At 34.8% G+C, this 7,155-nt stretch overlaps 1 long non-coding RNA gene across 1 annotated transcript; it reads right to left on the bottom strand.

Annotated features, from left to right (window-relative positions):
- Window positions 1–587: 587 nt before the first annotated feature.
- Window positions 588–2,095, bottom strand: LOC143060106 (uncharacterized). Its single transcript, XR_012973842.1, has 3 exons — window positions 2,038–2,095; window positions 1,398–1,466; window positions 588–854 (listed from the first exon to the last, which is right to left on the bottom strand). It is a non-coding gene; the product is annotated as an uncharacterized LOC143060106 (long non-coding RNA).
- Window positions 2,096–7,155: the final 5,060 nt, after the last annotated feature.

Here is a 7,155-nt window from a genome sequence, read left to right on the forward strand (position 1 = left end):
ACTGCGTAACCAAATACTTTACGTTGTAAGAGTTACCTCCCCAAACACTGTTTTTCTTGTGGCCACTACTCCTCCGTAACCGTAAAAGATTACGACAAATTTGTTTTACCAATTTGCTCATACCTGTACGAAAAAATCCAGGCGTCTTTTACACAGATTCCAGGCGGATATTTTAGAGGGAATCCGTTTAAAGTCCACTTTTACACGAAGAATCTTTCTTACATGGATTCCAGGCGGGTTACGGGCGGAATAGAGCCGAAATATGCAAATTTATCCGCCTGTCTTAGGAGGAAAATTTTCCGTCTAATTAAAAGGAAAAATGTTTTTCTCAAAAATATATCCGCCTAAAGAGACGGAAAATATATCCGCCTAAAGAGACGGAAAATATATCCGCCTAATGAAACGGAAAATATATCCGCCTTCGAAAAAAAATCCGCCTTAGAATATGAAAAAAAATCCGCCTTAAGAATATGAAAAAATTCTGTCTTCAATGAAAGAGTTTTTTCGTTCCAAAGATTCAGGTTTTTACCACTGCCATGCCTTCTTGCGAAGAAAAACTAGGCCTTCATACAATAAAATGCAAAAAATGTTATCAAACTTGATCGAATTTATTTAAGCAACTACAAATTACTATACATGTATGTATAATTTTGACATTTTTAGTTCTTCACAATTTCTTCATTTTCAGTTATTAGTCATATTTTTAAGGGTTTTTCAGTGTTCTTTGAATATAAATTATTATCACAAGTTCCTGAATTTATTTCGTGCATAACTGATTTGCTCTGTAACAGCATCATTGATATGACCATCTTGCATGGATCTGTTGTGTTTTGTGCACCAAGCAGTAACATAACCTGAAAAAAAAGAGGACATAAATTAAAATTACCATGCATTATTGGTTTAACTAAAAGGTATTTGACAAATTTCTCTATGTTATACAGGTAAATTGTGAGCTGCCTAAGTAGGTGGGGTTTTCCTTCATTTTGACATATTGACCTGAATTTACTATTTTTACCATATATCATTCAATATACATATTACAACAGAAACATCTAAAACTTGAAATCATAAGATTAAACTATGAAAAATAAGATGTTAAGCATGTTTTTAAGAGTAATTATATTTTAAGAAAAAAATCCTTGTAAAATCAAGGGCAGATAATTATAATGAATTTACTATGAACTGTTTTGGGGATTTTCTCAATAAAATAAGACCTGTGGGCTGTAACCCCTGTTTTCAATTTGCTAATTTTTAAGATATATATCATGTTTATATCAAAAAAATATTACAGATGGTTTTACAACTTTTGATTTTTTTCAAATTTGTTAAAAGTCCAATATGTGCAAAAGTTACTTAAAAAGCATTCATAAGGATTTCTTTCATATAAAACTACTTACTCCAAGTCTGATTGAATGTGTCCATTCTTCAGTCCTATCAGAAAACAATTTTCTTTTGTTTCACCAGTTCTGAAATATAAAAAAAAATTGTCTTATTACAATTAAACAAAATAATTATTACATATACTGTGCATGAAGTGTATAGGTTATTCTTCACTTTGATTAGTACATGTAGTATTGGTCTTTTATTTTACTTTAACATCATAGGCCCGCATTTACATGTACAAAATGTTTGTCTTGCCATTTTAAAAATCTTAAATTTGATCCATAATCATGATAATTGAGTACATATGTACTAAATTTTAAAAGATAACACTTTATGATTTTTCGGAATAGATGTCTATTATATATATTTAATTATTACAGTCATACAACAGATCTCCAACTTTGCCAAAACTTAACTATCAAATAATATCATATAAAAGAGATTGTCTTAAAGATATAAGTCTTGTGTCATACACAAATACCACAGTAATTATGAACATGATGTAATTATGCAAAAATTGAATGGTCTTATATAGTTATTTTCTTGATCCTACATGGTACTTATATATATATATGTCACAAGTTATTTGAAGGAAATAGCAGTTTCATAATATTCAAAAAGGTTGAAATACTTATATTCATAATTTCAACTTACCAGAAGATTCAATCCAAAATATATGAAAACATCAATCTTCACAAATCCAATAGTCATATGCATGTCATCAGAAGAATATATACATCTGCACTTTTTAATGTTAATAGAATACTTTGGCTCTTTTTAGTCCACAACTCTACATCCATGGTAAAATTCATATTTTGGTCAAGATAAATATTTAAGACATCTTTTCTTGTAATGTCTGCAAGTTCAAATTTTGAATCTGACCTGAGTGTTGGGGTTATTTTGGGAGTTGTTTGATTCCTTGAAATGTTTCCCTAATCATTATACTATTAATTACCTAAATCTTAAATATTTGATTTATAATAATAAATAAATAATATTCACCAATTTTTATCTATTATTTTTATATTTTGGACTGTAGCAATTTAAGAGAAATGTACAAAGCAATGTGGTCTCCTTCATAAGGCCCCAACTCTTGAGTGTGTACATATCATTTCCTGTCCATTTCACAGAGGCAAATGGAAAACAGATGGGGGACCTACATAACATTTCTATAACTAACTGATAAGAAAGAGACTGCATGGAAATACTATTTGTGTATTATCATGATTATTACTTAATTAAATAGAGATACACTTAATAATTAATTGTACTTGAAAATAAATAAATTTAACCTGCAATTCCTATGTTGGAAAATTCAAAAACAAGTTATTGTTATCACTGTTAGTGAAATAAGTATATATATTCTAGTCACTTTTTATATGTTTAAATATATATAAATAGCAACACATAACATAAAGTTATAAATTACCTAACAATGCTATCACAATTTGAATTTAATTGAATTTAATATGCCATCTTTAAGACTCTTTAAATATAAAAATATTAAATATGTTGGATTTCAGGGGGGTACAAATACTGGCTTTATGGCCCAAATAATCACCATGCATGCACTTTCTCATCAGTAATGATACATTTTCATTTGAAAAAAAAAATTAAAAGAACAATTCTGCCTCAAAAGTTAGAAAAAATTTCTAAGTACAATTCCCACCTGATAAATTTGAACAAAATCTTTTAAGTCCAATTTCCTCCTAACAAACTTGAACAAATATACTAAGTCCAGCATTCCGTCTATGATATTTCTTTTACTAAAGAAATCCTGTTAACTCAACAGGAAAGTAGTAAATATTTCGCCTAAGGTCTTTGATACTTCAGGCGGATTTTTTTCAATATTCCATGTCCGCCTTAATTCCGTCTATAAGTCTTAATTTTTAGGTGGATTCCGCCTGGGTTCCTGCTATTTTTAAGCGGAATCCTCCTAATATTCTCATACGGGTTACGTCTTCAGGATTAGGATCTTAAATTGAACGAAGCTATCCGGAGACTCCATATGAGAGTTATTTCCCCTTTTGCATTTGAGATAAGTGATATGCATATGAACTCGTGAACCTTTAGGCGTATAAACCTAGAACCGCTTTATTTGGTGTCCTGGGGTCCCAACTTAAAAAATGAGGTCAAGGTCAAAGGTCAAGGTCATGATCTAAATTTTGACATTCACTTCAAACTGCTTTTTCTTTGAAAAAAGTTAGGGGTAAATTTGAAACAAATGTGAGCAAAATGTTAGTCGCGACATTATTTATGTCGTGAAATTTTGTCGAAAAAATATGCGTAGTATTTTGGGGGTTTTCATGCCACTGAAATGGAAATATCAACAAATTTACTAATTATAGCTTCAAACTTTACAGCTCTCATGATGCGTACATGCAATTTATCTTTGTAAATAATCCAATGCCCACAACTACCTATCTAACACCCCCCCCCCCCTTTTTTTTTTTAGGAATCCCATTTCTATTTTATTATAAAAATGCTAATCCATCTTTTTTATAAATAAATTTCTTTCTGAAATACAAATCTATTCATGCACAATAAAATATCTGCTCCAAATCATGTACATGTATTTCTGAAAATTGATCGATAAACGTTTTGTTAAAGTACTATAACACCGGCATTAATAGCATTTTTGTGTGCATGCAATGAATGAGTCGACCAGTGGTCAGCGGTCAGCGATTGGACAATAATTTACCTGTAAAATAAATCGAGAAAATATATTTTCCGTTAGCAGTACAAATCACGTGCAGTCCGCTTAACGTTCCAATCTGGATTGAGAAATTAAAATCAATGATGTAGAAATCAATCCAAAGCTCGTAAAAAGTAGTAAAATCCTAGAATCAAACTTCTAAACATGCATTAAAAAACAAATCTGTGTTCCCGTAGATACGTGTGCAAAAAATGCATGCACAATCCGACATCAATGACCTGTTAATGAAAGAAAATTAAATCCGTTTGCACATTCTTTATACATAGGTGCATGTGCTCAGGACGACGTCTCTCTCTGCAAAGGATTATAATAAACTATCTGTTTGACTATATCAGCTTGGTGACGTCACAATCGCTGCATCCGGTACTACCTAAAATGAAAAAGGGGTTTTCCCCTTTTCGAAAAAATTAAAATGTGCACGTACATTTCAAACCATGCAGGTCAGGTTCGATTTCCTTTAAATACAAAATTGAATACAATGCACACACAATAAGATCAATAAGTAAATAAGACACACATCCTGGGAAACCCTATAAAAAAAAAAACATGTATAAAGGAAGATGCAAGGATTTTTTTTATAGGCGTGTATATATATCCTTGCATGTTCCTACAAATATCATAATTTCAATACAACTAAAATGTTGCACGGACCCGTTTTTACGTGTTCCTAGAGGCTAGGTCTCAAGTGTTTAAACACGGGCACTAGGCTCTCAATGCCGTTTTCACGTGTTCACAGAGGCTAGGTCTCAAGTGTTTAAACACGGGCACTAGGCTCTCAATGCCGTTTTCACGTGTTCACAGAGTCTAGGTCTCAAGTGTTTAAACACGGGCACTAGGCTCTCAATGCCGTTTTCACGTGTTCACAGAGGCTAGGTCTCAAGTGTTTAAACACAGGCACTAGGCTCTCAATGCCGTTTTCACGTGTTCACAGAGGCTAGGTCTCAAGTGTTTAAACACGGGCACTAGGCCCTCAATGCCGTTTTCACGTGTTCCTAGAGGCTAGGTCTCAAGTGTTTAAACACGGGCACTAGGCTCTCAATGCCGTTTTCACGTGTTCACAGAGGCTAGGTCTCAAGTGTTTAAACATGGGCACTAGGCCCTCAATGCCGTTTTCACGTGTTCACAGAGGCTAGGTCTCAAGTGTTTAAACACGGGCACTAGGCTCTCAATGCCGTTTTCACGTGTTCACAGAGGCTAGGTCTCAAGTGTTTAAACACGGGCACTAGGCTCTCAATGCCGTTTTCACGTGTTCCTAGAGGCTAGGTCTCAAGTGTTTAAACACAGGCACTAGGCTCTCAATGCCGTTTTCACGTGTTCACAGAGGCTAGGTCTCAAGTGTTTAAACACAGGCACTAGGCTCTCAATGCCGTTTTCACGTGTTCCTAGAGGCTAGGTCTCAAGTGTTTAAACACAGGCACTAGGCTCTCAATGCCGTTTTCACGTGTTCGCAGAGGCTAGGTCTCAAGTGTTTAAACACGGGCACTAGGCCCTCAATGCCGTTTTCACGTGTTCCTAGAGGCTAGGTCTCAAGTGTTTAAACACGGGCACTAGGCTCTCAATGCCGTTTTCACGTGTTCACAGAGGCTAGGTCTCAAGTGTTTAAACACGGGCACTAGGCTCTCAATGCCGTTTTCACGTGTTCCTAGAGGCTAGGTCTCAAGTGTTTAAACACGGGCACTAGGCTCTCAATGCCGTTTTCACGTGTTCACAGAGGCTAGGTCTCAAGTGTTTAAGCACGGGCACTAGGCTCTCAATGCCGTTTTCACGTGTTCACAGAGGCTAGGTCTCAAGTGTTTAAACACGGGCACTAGGCTCTCAATGCCGTTTTCACGTGTTCCTAGAGGCTAGGTCTCAAGTGTTTAAACACGGGCACTAGGCTCTCAATGCCGTTTTCACGTGTTCACAGAGGCTAGGTCTCAAGTGTTTAAACACGGGCACTAGGCCATCAATGCCGTTTTCACGTGTTCCAAGAGGCTAGGTCTCAAGTGTTTAAACACGGGAATTACGCTATCCAAATCCTTTTCAACGTGTTCCGTGAGGCTTCAACTCTATCTATCAATCAATCAATCAACTGATTAATCGACCGACCAACCAATCAATCTATCACTCAATTAATTAAGCAATTAATAAAAAAATCAATCGTGTTTCAGAGGGGAAAGACCGTTAACAATTGTTTTTTAAACAATTGATTTATATTGAAAATGTGCACTTTTAACCATTCTAATAAATTGTATGTATCATAAAATGCCTCACTGGCACCCACCCACCCCTTTTTTAGGGTATTTTCTCCCATTATTAGGTCTTTCCACTTTTCCGTGGAAAGACCTATTGATTTTGTTCTGATTATTATTATTATTATTTTTTTTCTTCCGCCTAATTTCTTTCTTGCGTAGTATTGTTGTTTCACAAGATGTCGCTTAGATATATGAAATATGATATCGTAAAGTGTATGCGCTTTAAAAACTGACAACTGCGTAACCAAATACTTTACGTTGTAAGAGTTACCTCCCCAAACACTGTTTTTCTTGTGGCCACTACTCCTCCGTAACCGTAAAAGATTACGACAAATTTGTTTTACCAATTTGCTCATACCTGTACGAAAAAATCCAGGCGTCTTTTACACAGATTCCAGGCGGATATTTTAGAGGGAATCCGTTTAAAGTCCACTTTTACACGAAGAATCTTTCTTACATGGATTCCAGGCGGGTTACGGGCGGAATAGAGCCGAAATATGCAAATTTATCCGCCTGTCTTAGGAGGAAAATTTTCCGTCTAATTAAAAGGAAAAATGTTTTTCTCAAAAATATATCCGCCTAAAGAGACGGAAAATATATCCGCCTAAAGAGACGGAAAATATATCCGCCTAATGAAACGGAAAATATATCCGCCTTCGAAAAAAAATCCGCCTTAGAATATGAAAAAAAATCCGCCTTAAGAATATGAAAAAATTCTGTCTTCAATGAAAGAGTTTTTTCGTTCCAAAGATTCAGGTTTTTACCACTGCCATGCCTTCTTGCGAAGAAAAACTAGGCCTTCATACAATAAAATGCAAAAAA

The sequence above is a fragment of the Mytilus galloprovincialis genome, unplaced genomic scaffold, assembly GCF_965363235.1.
Source record: "Mytilus galloprovincialis unplaced genomic scaffold, xbMytGall1.hap1.1 HAP1_SCAFFOLD_66, whole genome shotgun sequence".
Lineage (NCBI taxonomy): Eukaryota > Metazoa > Mollusca > Bivalvia > Mytilida > Mytilidae > Mytilus > Mytilus galloprovincialis.